This window comes from Perognathus longimembris, chromosome 1 (assembly GCF_023159225.1).
Source record: "Perognathus longimembris pacificus isolate PPM17 chromosome 1, ASM2315922v1, whole genome shotgun sequence".
Taxonomy (NCBI): Eukaryota; Metazoa; Chordata; class Mammalia; order Rodentia; family Heteromyidae; genus Perognathus; species Perognathus longimembris.
The window spans coordinates 23,451,172-23,469,763 of record NC_063161.1 but is presented as its reverse complement, the minus strand read 5'-3'; the positions used below and the strand labels follow the sequence as shown (position 1 = coordinate 23,469,763).

Here is an 18,592-nt window from a genome sequence, read left to right as displayed (position 1 = left end):
AAGAATGCAATGCTCTTTCAGGATATACACTCACTTATTAGTATTTTGCTATTATTCAGTGGAAATGTCTAATTTTCCCCCATTAGAAATAGTCTGGAAGGCTCTCTTGCCAGACAATTAAGAGTAATTGAATCCAGGAGCTATGCAAAGTAGATACGAAAAGTGGATTGTTTAAATCAAGACAGAGACTGGCTACTTATAATATGCCTTGAAGCTTAGAACAGCAATGAATATCAGAACTGTGGGAATAGCCGAGCAACAAGCAAGATCCCTAAGTAGGCTGAGAGCAATGGGGAATGCAGAGGTAAAAAAACAACAGAGAGCTGGACAGGTAAACAGAGAAGCCCGAACGAGAGAGAAAAAGGCTGGGGAAATTCCTACAGGAAACCCTCACAATGGAGGAAAATGCTTCTCCAAGATATAAGCCATTTATATTTCCGAATGACAGCTTCATTCATGGTGAATGTTTCTGTAAAGGAAGTGGCTCAAATGTATCTGCTATCTTGGACCTAACAGTGCGGCCTGTGAAACTGTAGTTTACACTGAACTGACATAAGAAAGATTCTGCTTTTCTGTAAACCAAGCCAGCATTCAAGTGAAAGGACTACACTTACACTATTCAAAGTCTATCTTGTGACACCTGTCAAGCAATCCATCATTTAGAGCAAAGAGGACCTGGGCAATATCATAGAGCTCTTTCTATATTTTATGCAAAGGGATCTTCTGAATAATTAAGGGGAAATACATGAATGTCAATGCTCTTATTACTAAGTAGCCTTCACTATACTCTTTTAGAAAACTTTTTTAGGTGGGAGTGCTGGGGATTGAACTCAGGTCCTTGAACATGCTGTGTTCTCTACCACAGAACTTCATCCCCAGCCCTTGTAAAACCCTGTAAATACAGGAGTTATACAAAATTATGGTGGAAAAGTGTGAAACTGAGGACTAGCTAAATGAATATGAACTCATTAAAAACAATAACATTGCTTCTTTTTTTTCATTCTTTCTGTTTGTCCCCTCCCTTCTCTTGCTTTTTCTGTTTTGATAGTACTGAGGTTTAAACTTAGGACATTACAGTTGTTAGGTGCATAACCCACTACTTGAACCATAGCCATGTCTCCAAACCTTCTTTTTGAGATAAGATCTCTTTTTTTTTTTTTTTTTTGCCTGAGATGACCTGGACTGTGATCCCATTTTTGCTTTTCCTCATAACTGGAATTACAGGTATATTTCAACATGCCTAGATTTTTTTTCCATTGAGCTAGGATTCTCACAAAGGTTTTTGCCTGGACTGTCCTGAAACTATGATCCTCGCAACCTCAGCCTTAGGAGTATATAGAAACATAGGTGTGAGCCACCTATGTGTTATTTTTAAGGCTGTTTCATCTTTCTTTCTAAATTCTGTTCACATTTTCAATATAAAAGCATAATATAAAATGTGAAAAACAGAAAAAAAGAACAAAAATTCCATAATTAGTCTTCCTTCACCACAGCCAAAATTCTGGTCTATTTTCCTTCCATTTTTCTTCTTCAATAAATAATACTCCTTATGTAACACAAATTAAATATACAACTTAGTACTAAGGCACTTTTGCCTGACATGTTCACAAGATATTTCAAGGTTATAACTTTTCTCTACTAAAATGTTCATTTCTAGCTTCACATTAATATTAAATAGAATCTGGTTATTGTATTGCATATATTCTATGTTACATAGAATGTATGGTTATTGTGTTAAACTATTTCTTTATCATTGGAATTTAGCTTATTTCCAGATTTTGCAATTAGAAATAAGTGTCAAAATACTACCATAATGAATGTTTTTGTTACTTCACATTGTTTTTATTCAGGAAGACTTTTATTTGTTGAGTACTTGTGCCAAGACACCTAAGAGAGTAAGATTTGACCCTGTATTTAGGAGATTGTAGTCATGTAAAGGAGATAGATGCTAGTATATCTTTTCATTCACCTGGAGAAGTACTATAATAAATGTGCCAGATTCTATGAGCTAAGGCACTGAACTTGGCATCTAGTAAGTACTCAATAAAAGAATAATCATGATGATTGCAACTATCTAATTTCTCTCTCTGTCTCTGTCTCTCTGTCTCTGCCTGTCTATCCGTCTCTCTCTCTCTCTCTCTTTTTGTCAGTCCTGGGGCTTGAACTCAGCACCTGGGCACTGTCCCTGAGCAATTTTGCACTCCAGGCTAGCACTCTACCACTTTGAACCACAAGTGGTTAATTGCTTAAGAGTCTCATGGACTTTCCTGCCCAGACTAGCTTCAAACCACAGTCCTCAGATCTCAGCCTCCTGAGTAGCAGGATTACAGGTATGAGTCACCAGCATCTGGCTTAAGCCATCTGATTTCTGACAGAATCCTTTAGATGCTTGTTGCCATGATTCACATTCACAGAAGAATGAATTTCAAAGATTCATGAATTTAAAAAATCAGTGATGTCCCCTATATATTTAGGCTAAGCCAGTAAACAACAGACTGCTGACTTTCGAGATGGCTGCCCTACTGGCATGATGTCATTTCAGCTTGAATATTGTCAGCTAACATGACTTTGATCTTCTGATCATGACTTGGGTCAGCTAGGAGACAGGAGATAAGTCATTTCAGATAAGAGATAAGTCATTTATATTCCAGCGAACAAATGATATGTGTATAGTTTTTTATTTCATTTGATATCATTTTAGAAACCTAGGCAGAACATGGAAGGGTAAAATTTTCCATAGGTAAGTTTGTTGGCATGGAATGATGGATTCTCACGTCTGCCTTTAGCAGCCAGGTCCACAGACCTGAACAATGGTTAATGTTTAAAAAGGTACTGTGTGTTCTGGTTATCATCTCTGCTCACTTCCTCTTCCTCATGGTGCTGCTGTGATTGCAGGACTCAAGCAAGGTTTGTTGTTTTTCTTTCTTTTTTTTTTTTTTTTGTGACATGAGAATTCCGGAGAAGTGGTGTTCAAGTCATAATAAGTGTGAGATTAAAGTTGCTTGGAGATAAGGAAGTTGCAGACTTAAGGAAAACCTTGACTTAGGCCCCTGTGGGAGGAGACTGCCTGGAGTTTGTGGAAATAACCCACAGCTACCACTGAAATATGTGTGAGGATTTCAGACAGGAAATGAAGGAAATGCTGCATTAAACTGAAAGCACAGTGGGATTTAAGCAGCCAAATATAGACTATCTGCTGAGAATTAGATCAAGGCATGGCTGCCTGGCTTCCCCTCTCATCTACAGTGGAAGGAAGAATGACATGGTCTGCCTATCAAATCCAGAATACAAAGTGCTTTCAACCTTCCACCGATCCACCTTCCTCTGTTATTAACTTCATTTCTCATTAATCCCTGTGTGATGTTCTGAGAGAGCCAGCTCAGTGTAGCTTCTGACATTTCCCATAAGTGATATACCCAGGCTTCTTCCTGCCACTCGGATGTGCTCTCCGTCCTTCAGACCTGCCTGGTGACCTCACAGCTATTCCTGGGCACTGCTAACCCTCAGCAGTTATTTATCAATTGATTTGCTCACCATGGCTGCAGATTTACTTGTACCTGGCACTGGGCTTGGTGCTAGGGTGACATTGATGAGCAAATCTCAGACACTGCCTTTATGGAGGTCACAGTTCACCTGGGGAAAAAAATACATCCTAATAAAATGTGATAAGGGTCAAGCTAGGCAGGCAGGAGCATCAAGACATTCAGCCTTCAGGGTGTCAGACGACTTCCTGGAAAAGCTGTTTTCCAGTGCTGAGTTTTCTGGGAAGAGGAGAAGATGGTCAGAGAAGGCAGATGGTCCGTGTGGCAGGTGGGACAGGCCAGGAACAGAGATATGCCCTGAGCCCTGAGTGGTTCTGAAGGGCATACATATATAATTTTCCCTTTATGAGAAGCTCTCTGAATTTCTTTCCCCCTACAACTGAATTGGATAAGCTCTGTCAGGGACAATGTTTTCTACTTACTCTGCCTTCTTCCCCATGGGTCTGAGTCCTGGGTGATTTTGCAAAGGAAGTATTCCATCCTTGTGGGAAATCCACCACCGAGTCACTGACCACCTTCCAGCTATGCTGTCTGATGGTGCTAGGGAGGCTGTGTGTGGTGCAGGAAGATGTGTCACGCTCGTGGCTCAATGTCTACTGCAGACACTTGCTGGTGGGAGAGGAACCATTCAAACCTCGCACCTAGAAATTCTGCAAGTCTTCCTCACCTATCATCTTCCTACCATTTCATAATTGGAGATTTTGTTGTCATGACTTGTATTTTTACATTACAAAAGCCCACTCACCAATATTTCTATTCAGATTTTAGTGGGTAATAAACACTCTCACTAAGCCAGTGTGGAATGGAAGTTCTAATTCCTACTATAGACACAGGAAGTTTAGACTCAGAATGTTTAAATTAAGATTTGAAAGGGGATGTGGATGATACTTTTTATGGATGTGGTTACCTCAAAAGTGGCCAATGCTGGCTGACTCACAGCTCTGCCTTGATTCATCTGGCTTTAAAAGTGGAAATCCTTTGTGGGCCACTGGCAGTGACTTAGGAGCACTTGTGAGGTTCGTAGAGTCCCTCCCTTTCACAGGGCGGCTGGGCTATGAGCCTTTGGTGCAGGGTGGGCATGTGGGAACCAATATGGCCTTGTAGTAAACACACGTCTACATTCTAAGGATGCCATGTTGCCATTTTTCTTTTTGCCAGTCCTGAAGCTTGAACTCAGGGCCTGAGCACTGTCCCTGGCTTCTAAGCTCAAGGCTAGCATTTCACCCCTTGAGCCACAGTGCCACTTCTGGCTTTTTCTATATATATGTGGTGGTGAGGAATAGAACCCAGGGCTTCATGTATACAAGGTGAGCGCTCTACCACTAGGCCATATTCCCAGCCCTGCCATTTTTCATACCTGGTTACATCCCAATCTCCTCTCCCTACACCCTAGGGTCCCAAGAGAGGGAGGAGAGGTATGACAACAACAAACAAGGCAAAAAACAGCATGAAGTTTTATAGGTTCTATTGCTCCAAAGCTGTCATTTCAAGGTCACAGCAAAAGGTTAAGGTTGAAATGACAGAGAAGTCAGGATGTCTTTCCATAATAGAAGCCTGCCCCTTCCTTAATGGAAATATCCAGGATTAGCCTGCTTCCGGAAAGAAAGGCAGATCCTGATGCAGGAAGTCAGGTAAAGAATTTTGGTCATTGATCCCAAAGCTTGTAGAAACCTGGGAACCTGGAATCTAATAATCCAGGGAAAGACTAAAACAATATTTTAGTGTGAAAAATGAAACCACTGGCCTGTTTTAAATTCCCCAACTAAGAGTTTTCAAATGTTGTTGGTATCCTAGTAAGCTAACAATCCATGATAAGGGGGTTAAATGAAAACCACTTAAAATCATCATTGAGAACCAAGAAAGGCAAAAGAATTTCCTTAGTTGGTTAAATTTCACAGTTAACCAGTGGTGTAATCCAATTCAAACCTCGCAGCACTTGTATGGGAATACTATGGGAAAGCAAAGTGACTTGTCCTCAAGCCTGTGTCCTCTTTCTTGGAGATACTCATACTAACTCAAAGGACTGCTATGAAGATTCCATGATAGAAGATCTTCAAGTCCTCATACAGTAGGCCCAGGGGCAATTTGTATTCTCCTTCTCACCCACCATCCTGACTCTTCATCCTTACCATCTCTGTGGTGTTTCTTTGTTCATGTCTTCCTTCCTGAGTCTTGAGAACTGGAGAAGGGCAGAAGCCTTAACTGCTAGGCTGTTCTTCTCAGGAAGGACTGACTACATAGAGGAAGTGGGCAGCAGAGGCTGGCTGGATCCATGTTTCTTTACCTGCACTGAGCTGCTCCATTCTTTTCTGATCAATCCTCCTTCTCAAACACACATAAGGGATGTTAGTTGGGAAAGTCTAAACTGCTTTGAAAGACTTTAATGGCCTTTTCCTACCTTTGAAGACAACCAACCAATAGAAATGAAACTAGAAGTAGAAAGGTATTTCCCAACATAAGCTGAGATAATTAAAGGCCAATGACTGAATTTCTCAATGAGGATAGGATTACTAGAGAGATTATGCATTATGAGGCTTTTGAAGTACAGTCTTAGAAAAATGTAACTTCAAAGCAATGTTGTGACCATGAGTCTACTTTATAGATAACTCCATAATTTTATGGAACACAGTTCTCTAATCTATTTCAAAATACCAGCACCTTTACAAGAACTATACCGATACCATCAATCACCAGACAGGGGATGTTTGAAAAGATTCAAATTTCCACCGATAGACATAAACAGACATTCAAGATAACCTAGTCTTTCATTTCGCAGATGAGCAAGGTGAAGCCAGGATACAATGTTCTGTTCAAGGTCACAAGGCCAATGAGAGCTGGAGCAGGACCAATACACCCACATCGAATGATTTCTAGTCTGATCCATTTTAAAAGGGTTTACTAAATACCTATGCTATGCTTAGTGTGTTTGAGGTACAAAGATGAGCATGACACCTTCACTAAGGAACCATATATTGTAAGAATTTTTCATTCTAACGAATAAGAATTTCGTAGTTGGCACCTGCTCAGCAGCACATAGTGACGGAAGTAAAGAAACCATGGGAGCCAGAAGTTAGGATCATGAAAGGGAGGCCTCACATTGAACCTGAAGGGACACTGAAAAACTCAGCAATTCAAAGCAAAGAATAGTGTCTAGAGAAGGATAATACGAACTTTTGTGGGTTTTTTATTTTGGCTCACAGATCAATATAGCTCAACAAGACACTTTTTCTGATCTTGAACATTTTTTTTAATTAAATTTTTTTCCCAGGTTCAGCTTTATTACCTAATACAAGTCCAATCTCTGGAACATAGAAAATTAACTGTTCCAAGTTTAATTAAAAACACAATTTATGAACAGTTAATATCTTCTGAAAGGCATTTCCAAGTTTGGAATGAAGAAAATATGTATATAATATATAATCAAATACCAGCAAGCTTGAGCCCCCACCAGGTCCTCACTCAGCGACATCAGCCTTCTAAGGGTCTTTAAGCTTTTCTGTCAAATCTACGAGGTTTTGTGCCACTACGGGAGGGGGGGGCGGGGGGGGGGGAAGGAATGGAAATCCCCATTGCTTTTCGAACTATGTACGTGCTCACGATGTCACCTGGAGTCACCTGCTGTGCAAGTTCTTTTAGGTTATTAGTCACTTGTTCAGCAAGGTCCGTCTCTCTGTAGGAGGGACCCAAGAGACAGATCATGTTGGGAGGGGGTCTGGTACTCAGCCGCTCATTCTGCGCATCCTGGAGCTCCCTGAGCAATCTGGTGGTCTCATCAAGCTTCCTCTGGAACACCTCAGCCTCTTCAGAGTCAAACATTTCAATGGGAGCACCCAAGTTTGTTACTGCTTTCAGTGCTGTGAGTCTGTCTTGGGTGCTAATGTCCAAACATACGGCTGGTTCTACTTCTGTAATCTCCATTTCTTTCGCTGTATCAAACTGGCCTTCATCTTCTGGTGATGACATTTCCAACTCCTGTAGGGTCCTAGAATGCCCTCCTTTTGTTAAAACATCCAGCAAACTATCTGCCATACCATATGGATAATCTTAGCATGTGGCCCAAAACTCCTGGATGCTAAAATCACTTGGAAGGCCAGAGTCTTCCCCATAGGTTGAACAAACTCATCCTTGCTAATCTTTGCAAATGTGGAGTCATAATATGGGGTGTAAGAACTGTAGGGTCCATAACACTGGGGTTATTTTGTTCCTTTTATTCTCTTTGAACCCCTGCAAGGTATTCACTCCAGACTGCAGTATTCCAATTGTCATTCCCAGTCTCACAAGGCAGTAGCCTGGTTCTCCTACAATGGGATCCACAGAATGGAGAAGTCCCAGGATGGTTGTTCCATCTGGCTTTCTTCTTTCAAATTCACACTGACTGTTGGCCAGCCACCGGGTCAGCTCCCTCCCAGGCTCCTGCACAGCACGGTCAATCTGTTCCTGCTCCCTTTCTAAGTTGCTGTTTGTTATCCTCAAGCACATCTTTGTCTTTTTGTTTACTGTCCTGGGTGGGACTCTTCAAAGTCTGTGCTTCAACATCACCAGAGTCTTCCCTCTCTCCTGGCCAGCAGCTGCTGTCCTCTCCACGTTGTGAGTTGTCTGTTCTATCTTTCTGCTTTCCAGTTTTCTGAAAGTCAGCCATGAAGTCTATGCTCTGTTTTAGACTCTGAATTCTTTTCTGGTTAAGAATTTTCATCCCTGAGTGCAGCAGCTTCTTCCCCACTTTGTAATAAATGGTTTCTAGTTTGTTGTAAATCATGGCATTAGTACACATGAGTATGAAGTTATCCTTTAGTTCTTCTATGGATTGGCAGTCATTGTTCTTTTTTTTTTTTTTTTTGCCAGTCCTGGACCTTGAACTCAGGGCCTGAGCACTGTCCCTGGCTTCCTTTTGCTCAAGGCTAGCACTCTGCCACTTGAGCCACAGCGCCACTTCTGGCTGTTTTCTATATATGTGGTGCTGGGGAATCGAACCCAGGGCTTCATGTATAGGAGGCAAGCTCTCTTGCCACTAGGCCATATTCCCAGCCCCAGCAGTCATTGTTCTTAATCTTTTCTTTCATGGTACTAAAATCCATTGGATGTTTAATAATCATGGAGTAGCCAGGAGCAATAAAATCAGTCACAGGAAATGAATATAAAGCACTTGGGTCTTTTCTCTGCAGTTGTCTCATTAGCTGATTCAAAGCTTCTTGAAGAGGTGTTTGTTCTACTTCTTGTTTGGCTAGTGAGCTTGTAAAAAGCTTCTCAGGTGGTAAGTTTAATCCTACAGGGGTGTGACACTGCAGGTCTTTTTCTGCCTCATTCAACACACGGTCTCCATCTCAATTCCTTCTATGCTCCTTGACTCTCCTCCGCTTCCTGCCCTTTTTCTCCCTGGAGGCTTGCTTCTCCCCTTTTTTTCTTTTTCCACTTTCTGTCCTTGTGCTTTTTGCGCTCGTCTTCGAAGAGGCTAGAGTCGTGCCCCCGTAGAGAGCTCGGTCACCTCACTCTCGCCCACTTTCAGGACCAGCTTCAGCGGCTTCTCCACATACTCCTTGTAGAGGTGTTTGTCCGACTTGTGCCCGGCCCTGGTGCCCGCCCCCCGTGTGAACATTTTAATATTTTTGTTCCTCATGGATTTTCCCCCCATTTATTTATTAGCTTCAATTTTGAGATGTTTGCAAAGCCCCTATGATCATGCAAAAAATCTAGGTTCAAATACAGTAAGTGAAGACAACTATTCTTGTTTGCTGCAAAGAAAGGAGAAATGACTGATTCTAGCTAAAAGCAGAAATGGGCTCAGGAGAAGTGACTTGCTCTTTTTAAAGAAGAGGAAGAAAAATAAGTTGTATGCAGATAAGAACAGTCCACAGAAAAGAGAGGGGGAAAAAGTTGATGGTGCAAGGAAGAGAAGAGACTTTTGGAACAATGCTGTCAGTAGGCAAAGAGGATGGGATCAGTGCCAAAGAGAAGCTAGTCCTTCGTCTCCAGGAAATGGAGGTTTATGGCCCAGGACGCTGGAAGGTGGGTGGAAGTGAGTGAGGACAGTGGAAACCTCCATTGACGTTTGTTTTCTCAACAGAAGTAGGACACAATGCCATCAGCCCAAAGTGGAACTCATGAAGGGGCAGAAGAGAATGAGACGCCTGGGGAAACAGGAGATGATTCCTTGGGAAGTGCAAAGGAGACCACAAGGTATTACTTAAGGATAAGGAAGAAGGAAAGAAAAATAGGCATGAACTTGCACTTGACAATGATGCAATCTGGAAACTTTTCTTCAGGAAATGATTGAGGAACTTTGCCAGCATGTTCCCTGGCAGAACTTTTTTTTGAAAGAGCAAGAAGTTAGAAATGATTGTTTTATTAAACAATGAATTTACCAGTGCCGTTTTTCTAATGTATTCAGTATACAGCTGGGCCCTGTGACTCAAGCCTTTAATCTGAGTTACGTGGGAGGTGGAGCTCTGGGGAATCACTCCGATTTCAATGACCATGTATTTCAAAGAAAACGAAAGCTCTCATGCTTGTTACACACACACACACACACACACACACACAGAGACACACACGTTATCTATCTACAAGTATCTGCATAGTTAGATACTTAGGTTTAAAATGGATTCTAGAATACCCAGTCTTTCGGTTAACATTTTCTGGATTTCTATAATCAGGAACGTAATACATTTGTAATGGAAAATACGACTAAAATCCTGCCCAATGTTCTTGTGCTGTGTGGTTCTTTGGTGTTGTTGATGTTGAAGATGTCCTGCAGCCCCTTTGTACAACCTGCTCTGAGTTTTCCTAAAGCGGAAGCAGCACTGGTAGGGCCCTGACAAAGCTACACCAAGAACAACCATATGATTACCACTACAACCACCCATATTTCAACCTGTGTAAAATAATCCCGTATTTTATTGGTACAACTATTTAAAAATACTTCAATATAGCTCATTTGTGTGTGCAACACAACTCAAGGTGTGTTTAATTATCACATGAAGTGATCAAATCTAAATAAGCTTCTTATATGTGATTATTAGTATATGGAAAGTATTTATAGGAACGAACATTTATTTAACTGTGTAACCACAGTAACAACTGGCTCATACAAGGAGTGACTACTTTGAATAAGGAAGTGCTCGTTTTGCTTTTTTTTTCTGGTTTGTTTGTTTAAGACAAGGTCTTGCTATAGCTGGGTTGACTCTGAACTTAGGATTCTCCTGCCTCAGTCTTTTAAAAAGAAATACATGAATTGGCTCAGCCCAACAGCTCACAGTTAGTTAGGTCTGAGATCTCTCAGGCCTCAGTTCCTATTGCTTCATCTACTTCCAATGGTGCCTGTAAAATCCTGCTGTGTGTATATGAAAGAGTCCACTCTGCTTTTCCTAAGGTTTGGAACATAGTCCAGTGGTCATGGGAGGGAACTGTCTAGTGCCTGAATACTTGCGCTTGACCTATTAGTTCTGAGACTTGCTTAGATTGTGACACACCCAATTGGGTTGACTTAAATAACACCTACTGGCTTGTTAGAGGAAATTACCAAAGCTTACCAGAAAGAACCTGGTAATTCTCTGTAGGCAAGTTTGGCTTAGGCCATTTTATTCACTCCAAAGTAAACTAGTATTATTATTTGATATCTTTAAAGGAAATGGCCTCAAGTAGCTCATACAGTAGATTTAAAATCGTGCCGCTTTTGTTGATCTGGTGTATATAGTTCACATGGCTTTAAGATGGCCTTAGCCATCTGTCATTTAACCAGATAGGTGTCCCATATCCTGGAGCAAGGGATTCTGGCACTGTCTTCTGCCAGAATTCAAATTGCCAGTACCACATTGCCACCTCTCTTACCCACTTGCCTCTAATGCACTACTAAGGTACTAAGGTTTGGACTACAATGGATAACTCTGGGGGTTAAGATTGATTCATGCAAACGGGCATTTGAGTCAGCAGTTGATACATGACCTCAAATAAACTCATGGCTCGATATTGCACAAATATGTTTTATAATCTGTTTAACAGCAAACTTGAAACTTCCTGAATGTGTCAACCCTAACACACCCCTTTTCTGTTAAGAAAAAGAAAGTATATTTTTCTTGTCATTCGTAAGAACGATCCAGTTTCTTGATTCATTCTTTTCACTCTGTATTCATTTTTCATCTCCTTGTGCAGGGCTAGAATGAAAGCAGCTCTCATACTTAGAATGGTGCTATTTCACCTCCAGCTTATTAGTTTAAGCACAGGTTCCTGACTAGTGATCCAAGTGAACATCACTAATAAAAGCACAGAACTGACACGCTGTTTTCTGTTACAACACTCAGAAAGATGGCATCATTTCTGTGATATTCTTGCCCAAATACATAAGAAAATCAGTCATAAGGAAATGTCATATACAAACCCAAATTGAGGAGGATAATACAAAATAACTAGAGTGAAATAAAAAAGAAAATACTGAGGTACTGGAAGTAAAACAGACATGAATCATTTTGGATTGAACAGATACCACAAGTAAACAGAACACCTGGTCTTGGATGGCCTATGGAAAAAGAAGGGAAATGTATTTGCTGTACCTATTGAAACAATAAGTAAATTTAAATAGTAGAATCAATGGTGAGATTCAACTAGATTAGCTGACGTAAGGATCAGCTTCCTGTTTTGCATAACTAAACAGTTGTTGGAGAACGTGCCTGTCTTCCAGGAAATTTACATGGATATTTCTAGTGGCACTCAAGCACTGTGTCTCCTACCTTTTTCAATTGTTAGAGGAAGATGTAAAACAGATAATAGAAAATGATACAGCAAAAGTAAACACACATACATACACCACCACCACCCATTAGGGAATCTGGTTAAAAAGCAGGTGGTAGGTTTTTGGGTTATTTGTAGGTCTTTGTACTATTTCATTTAAAAAAATATTAAATTTACCTTTAGACAAGTCATTAGGCTACTTACTACTACAGTACTATTAAAATGGAGGTATTCACCACCCCCAATGAAGCCAATTGCAAATCTATAAATGATATACACATATATATGTAAGGAACACGATCATTTACTCATCTCTACATACATGCAGGTAACTCCACCTATCTGGGATCCTGCAGATGTGCTGAACTAAAAGGTGGCTGAGCTCCTAGAAGTTCCCGAGGTGACTCCTGGATGCATGCCAACATGCGGAGACATCCACTCCTCTTAGTTCCAGAGCTCATGGGAAGTAGGTCTAGGAAGGAGGAATTTCAGTTTTTTGTCTTTGTTTTCCCCTCACATTCCAATGTCTACTATGCTCTTCTCTGTCTTGTTGCTTCACCTCCCAAGGTATAAATACTTGATAATGATTCAGTACAGCTTCCCAAACTGTGTTCCTCAAAATACTGATGTGCTTCAGGAGAACAAAACAAGCCAACAAACAAAGCCCTCCTTTGTTCATAGGTTTACTATTTCACATGGTAGTTTGTGGAATTTATAAGATGCATTTCTTTCTACACGACTTTAAAATGGTTTCATCCACTTGATTCAGTACTTTGCAAATACATTTGGCCATAGAATATTTTCTCTTTTAACATTTATACTACATAACACTTGGGGTTCTTCAACGTTTCTTGCTCCAGAAGGTGGTGCAGGAACCCTGAAAGGTGGGCACAACTCAGGCCTGGTTTGGCCAGGGCCTGTCTCAAGTCACTGCTCTGCTTGCGTATGTGTCAGCTCTACCTGCAGACACCTCCATCCCCAAATGTTAAGATGCCATGAGCAATGGCTATCAGATCTAAGACTTCACCCCACACAGCCAGGGAAAGAATATATTTGTAGTGTATCCATTCTTGTCATGGAATCCCCAGGTCATAGGAACTAAGATTGCCCTGTTGGCTTGGACTCGTCTGGGCTCACACAGATGGCCTGTAGAGTTCTATTTGCACATGGTGGCTTCACATGGGGAGCGGTAGAGTTGCAATCAATGTGGAAGGAAAGCTAGCAGAGCAACTGCACTGTGCTCTCAGGGGAATCTGCCCTAGAATAAGGAAGAGGATCCTTAAGTCTTCTCCCCTCTTGGGTGAGGAATAGAAGACAGGGCAATGGCACAAGCAGAACTCTGAGGAAAGGATAGGAATATCAATGCACTGGGCCAACATTGTGATTCAGTGGCAGAGTGCTTGTCTAGTATGTGCTGGGTATGATACCCAAGACAGACAGACAGACAGACAGACAGACAGACAGACAGACAGACACACACACACACACACACACACACACACACACACACACACACGGTATACGAAGTAGCTTTTTCCAGTTTTTTTTATTCCCATGTTTTTGCACAATTAGATATTTCTTTTTCTTATTCCCACCCAGATTTCCTGTAAGGCCTGGCTTAGGAGCACACTGGTTACTGTTGACCTACATTTAGGACACTAAATGAACACAAGATTGCTCACCAGTTCCCTCCCAAGAGCCTGAATTCCAATGGTTATTTTCACTAAGCCTTAATCTCAACCTTTTGCTTCATAATTTTGAAGTAAGACCCATTTTAAGACAGATCCTCACAAAGTGCTAAGAACTGAACAGTGCTTCATTGTGATGCTTGCTGTAATTTCCAAACAGCATTGGTGACGTCAAAGTTTATAAGAAAATGTGAGTGGATTAGTCATACAATGATCAAGAAAAATATGTCTAGTTTATCAATGAAGCTGTGGGTTCATGTGTATAGTGTGACTACAGGTGGTTGGCACAAAAGCTCCGGCATGTTTACTAAAGAAGCCATAGGAAGTCCCAAGCTTCTGTCCCAGAGCAAGTGGGCAACTAGGTGTCTTTTCTTCCCTTCCTTCTCTTCATTACACCCTTTTTCTCCTTCCCTCAAAACATTGTCTAAAAGCAGAAGACTCTATACATTCTTGATCTTAGTGTAACTATTTATAAACCACAGCCATTGTCCTATTGTCCTTCTTGAAAACATCAATTCCTTGTTACTAGATTACTGCCTAACATTAGCTAAATGACAATAAAAGGTATGTTATCACACACAGAGACTGTTAATGTTAGATTTTCAAAATGGTGATAAATACTGATAATTGTTAATTCTCTTAAATCTACCAAGAGGTGATTTAGTTTGAACATTTTAAGGGTCACTTTGGAGTACTAGTGACACTTTAACACCTACCTGTGATCATATATCTGCCTCAGGAAGACATTTCTGAAAGTTTCTTAAGGCTTAAAATTCCACAACACACTCTTACACTTGGGAATTGCCTCTGGTTCTAGAATTCCTTCTCACAATTACCAGTTCAGCAGATATAAAGCCCAGGAGCACAGTCTTCAGGCAGATGATTATCGTAAATGTTCTGACAGACAAAAAAGCCTATAATTTCCTCACCAAGGTGTAATCTAGCCTTCTTTAAACCATCTCTGGGAATAAGCTACCCTGCACCTCTGAAGGAGGTCCATTTGTTTTTAGGTAGAACTAATGGAAAGTCTTCATGTGTCCAAGTAAACTCTACTATAGTCTCTGCCACCTTTCTGCCTTCTTCAATGTTTTTAAATGTCCAGAACTTCTATGTGGCTTTTTTTTTTTTTAGCCTATATATCAGCTATTTCCCATACAAGAATCCTATGGCTGGCCAGGTGGATCTGCTCTCAGCAGAGAGACATAGTGTACTTCATTGTGCTTAAATGGCCATGTTTCTTGTGCTTTCCCTGTCCTATGCCATCTGTGGGCTGTTGATAATCAGGAGATCCAGCATAAATGTTCATCTTACTAAGGATGGTGATAATGAATTTCATTAAGATTTCTTCTCTTAAGAATTTGGCTAGGAAATACAGGGAGAGGTTAGTAACATTTTTCAAGCACAGACAAAACAAAAACTAGCCTAATCATGATGGAGTACTAGTAAGGAGTCCTGTTTTTGTTGGTTGTGGGTCTTAAACTCAGGGCCTGGGTGCTGTCCCTGAGCTCTTTTGCTCAAAGCTAGTGCTCTACCACTTTGAACCACAGTGCCACTGCCAGGATTCTGGTGGTTAATTGGAGATAAGGGTCTCACAGACTTACCTGCCTGTTGAACTTCAGATCTCAGCCTCCTGAGTAGCTAGGATTACAGCTGTGAGCCACTAGTGCCCAGCCAAAAGGAGTCCTTTTGAAGGTGTGGGATAGCAATCAGGTTATCGTAGTTCTGATGGACTTCACAACCATTCTGAATAGATCTGTCTTCAGTTCAGTTAGGTCCATCTATGCTACGACTCCTCCCACTTCCAACAAACATCCATCACTTTTTCTAAGTTGCCACAATCAAGATCTTGCCTTCTGCCAGATGCTGATGGCTCATCTTATAATCCTAGCTACTGGGAAGGCTGAGATCTGAGGACCAAAGCTAGTGAGGGCAGGAAATCCTATGATATGCTTATCTTAAATAAACTATCAACTTTTTGGTAGTTAATTTGGTAGAGTATTAGCCTTGAGTAAAAAAATAAAAAGCTCAGGGGCTGGGGATATAGCCTAGTGGCAAGAGTGCCTGCCTCGGTATACCCGAGGCCCTAGGTTCGATTCCCCAGCACCACATATACAGAAAACGGCCAGAAGCGGCGCTGTGGCTCAAGTGGCAGAGTGCTAGCCTTGAGCGGGAAGAAGCCAGGGACAGTGCTTAGGGCCTGAGTCCAAGGCCCAGGACTGGCCAAAAAAAAAAAAAAAAAAAAAAATTAAAAAAAAAAATAAAAAGCTCAGTGGACAGCCCCTAGGTTCTGAATTCAAGCCCCAGGAATGGTACACATGCACCCACAGAGAAAAAGACCTTACCTTCCTTCTTTGCACGTATATCTTTCTAAAGGTTCTTGCTCTACCAGAAATATACCAAAGTAACTACTGACTTTGACCCCACAAGAATGAAATAGTTTTCACATTCCCTAAGTCCTCTCTTTTTTTGCTTAGAGATCTCCAACAGTTGGCCCAGTATTATGAAGAAGTTATGAAGCTTCTAGTAGCTCAATCTTTTCTACTTCCCACTCTCTGTTACCATTCTAACTTTCAATCTCACCTCTACACCTTCCCTACCACATAGTCAGCATCACCAAGGAGGAAGATAGGAATAGATTTCTCTACTTTTTTTTTTTTTTTTTTTTTTGGCCAGTCCTGGGCCTTGGACTCAGGGCCCGAGCACCGTCCCTGGCTTCTTTTTTGCTCAAGGCTAGCACTCTGCCACTTGAGCCACAGCGCCGCTTCTGGCCGTTTTCTGTATATGTGGTGCTGGGGAATCGAACCTAGTGCCTCGTGTATCCGAGGCAGGCACTCTTGCCACTAGGCTATATCCCCAGCCCTAGATTTCTCTACTTGATCAGCATAGATAACCCAACAATGATAAGAATTATTTTTCTTAAGGAAGGAGAGGTGGGTACAATGGTTTGCTTAGGGCCTTGAACTTAATAAGCAGGTGCTCTGCCACTTGAGCCACATCTTGAGACCATTTTTGCTTTACTTAATTTTTGGTGTTGTCTTGAATTTCAGCCTGGATCATCTTCTTCTTATTCATGCTACAATGTATCTTGGATGATATACATGCACCACTATACCCAGCTTTATTGGCTGAGATAGGGGTCTCACTAGTTTCTTGTCCAGGTTGGCCTTAATCCATCATCTTCTCAATCTGTGCTTCTCAAGTAGCTGGGATTATAGAACTGAACCACTGTACCCACACACCACCAAAATTATTAAATTCACCTAAAATCAACAATTATCAGCATGTTTTTCGAAGGAAAAGGATTTGATTCTCTGCTAAGCTCCTGAGATGCCTCCTTCACTGGTAATATTAAAAACAAAACAAATAATAAAACGCTGCCTTTCCTCTCATATTACTAATACTGAGAAAAGTAAATTGTAAACTCCAGATAATGTTTAAATGTTATCAGAAAATGTAAATATCATGCACATCCATTCTTTGCATGAATTAGAAAGCCGAATTTTTATTTTTATTTTTATTTTTTTTTGCCAGTCCTGGGCCTTGGACTCAGTGCCTGAGCACTGTCCCTGGCTTCTTTTTGCTCAAGGATAGCACTCTGCCACTTGAGCCACAGCGCCACTTCTGGCCGTTTTTTGTATATGTGGTGTTGGAGAATTGAACCCAGGGCCTCATGTATATGAGGCAAGCACTCTTGCCACTAGGCCATATCCCCAGCCCTAGAAAGCCGAATTGTTGCTTAGACCATGGGGATAATGTTTAATGAGGCATCTGAAAGAGGGGTGACAGTCATGTTCTGTTTTTGTTTTGTATTCCACATTAGAATCTTTAACTCTGTCCCCAGAATTCTGCTTGACATTTTCACATGACCGTGCTCAAGACTGAAAGTCCTGAAAATCTGGAGCCACCGAAAGAATTCCCCTTATGTCAAATTATGCAGATGGGAGGCACATGGGCAATGTGAGCCACAAGCGAGGCGGGGAAGTGAGTACAGTGCCCCCAAAGGGAAGTAGATTGGCAAAATGAGGCAAAGTGTCTGCTTCAGAGTTCAGAATTTTAACAATAAAGTTTTATTTTATTATAGAAGTGATTATTTTTCCTTCCCTCTCTCCTTCCTTCCTTATATGTATCCTTTCTTTCTTTTCCTTCAGTCTCCTGAGTGCGGAGGTTACAAACCTGTGCCACTACACCCAGTTTATCAATCCATGATTATTAAAGACGCTGGAAAACAAAAGAAAAAGATTCCTTAATGTCACTACTTAAAGACTTCTCTCAAGACATCATTTAACGACTGTTCATACTAGGAAAGATATTTCTTCTTTTCCCTCTTTTCACTTCAACATAAGATTATTTAAAGCTCATGGGTTTTCAAGTAAAGTGTAAACTATAGGAAGCTCTATAAAACATCCAAAGACTGGCTTAAGAATGAAAGATTGTTGGGGCTGGGAATGTGGCTTAGTGGTAGAGTGCTTGTTAGCATGCATGAAGCCCCGGGTTTGATCTGTCAGTACCACATAGACAGAAAAAGCCAGATGTAGTACTAGCAAACGAAGCTCAGGGAAAGAGCCCAGGCCCTGAGTTCAAGCCCCAAGACTGGCAAAAAAAAAAAAAAACCCAAAACACCCAGAATGAAAGATTGTGTGT

At 41.2% G+C, this 18,592-nt stretch overlaps 1 pseudogene across 1 annotated transcript in view; it reads right to left on the bottom strand.

Annotated features, from left to right (window-relative positions):
* The window catches only part of LOC125347522, a 40,246-nt pseudogene extending 31,090 nt beyond the window's left edge, over positions 1-9,156 (bottom strand). Inside the window, exons 1-2 of the transcript XR_007210262.1 lie at positions 8,573-9,156; positions 6,971-8,349 (exon numbers count right to left, since the gene is read on the bottom strand). The product of XR_007210262.1 is annotated as a bromodomain-containing protein 7-like (transcript). The remainder of the gene's footprint in view (positions 1-6,970; positions 8,350-8,572) is intronic.
* Between the last annotated feature and the right edge of the window lie 9,436 nt (positions 9,157-18,592).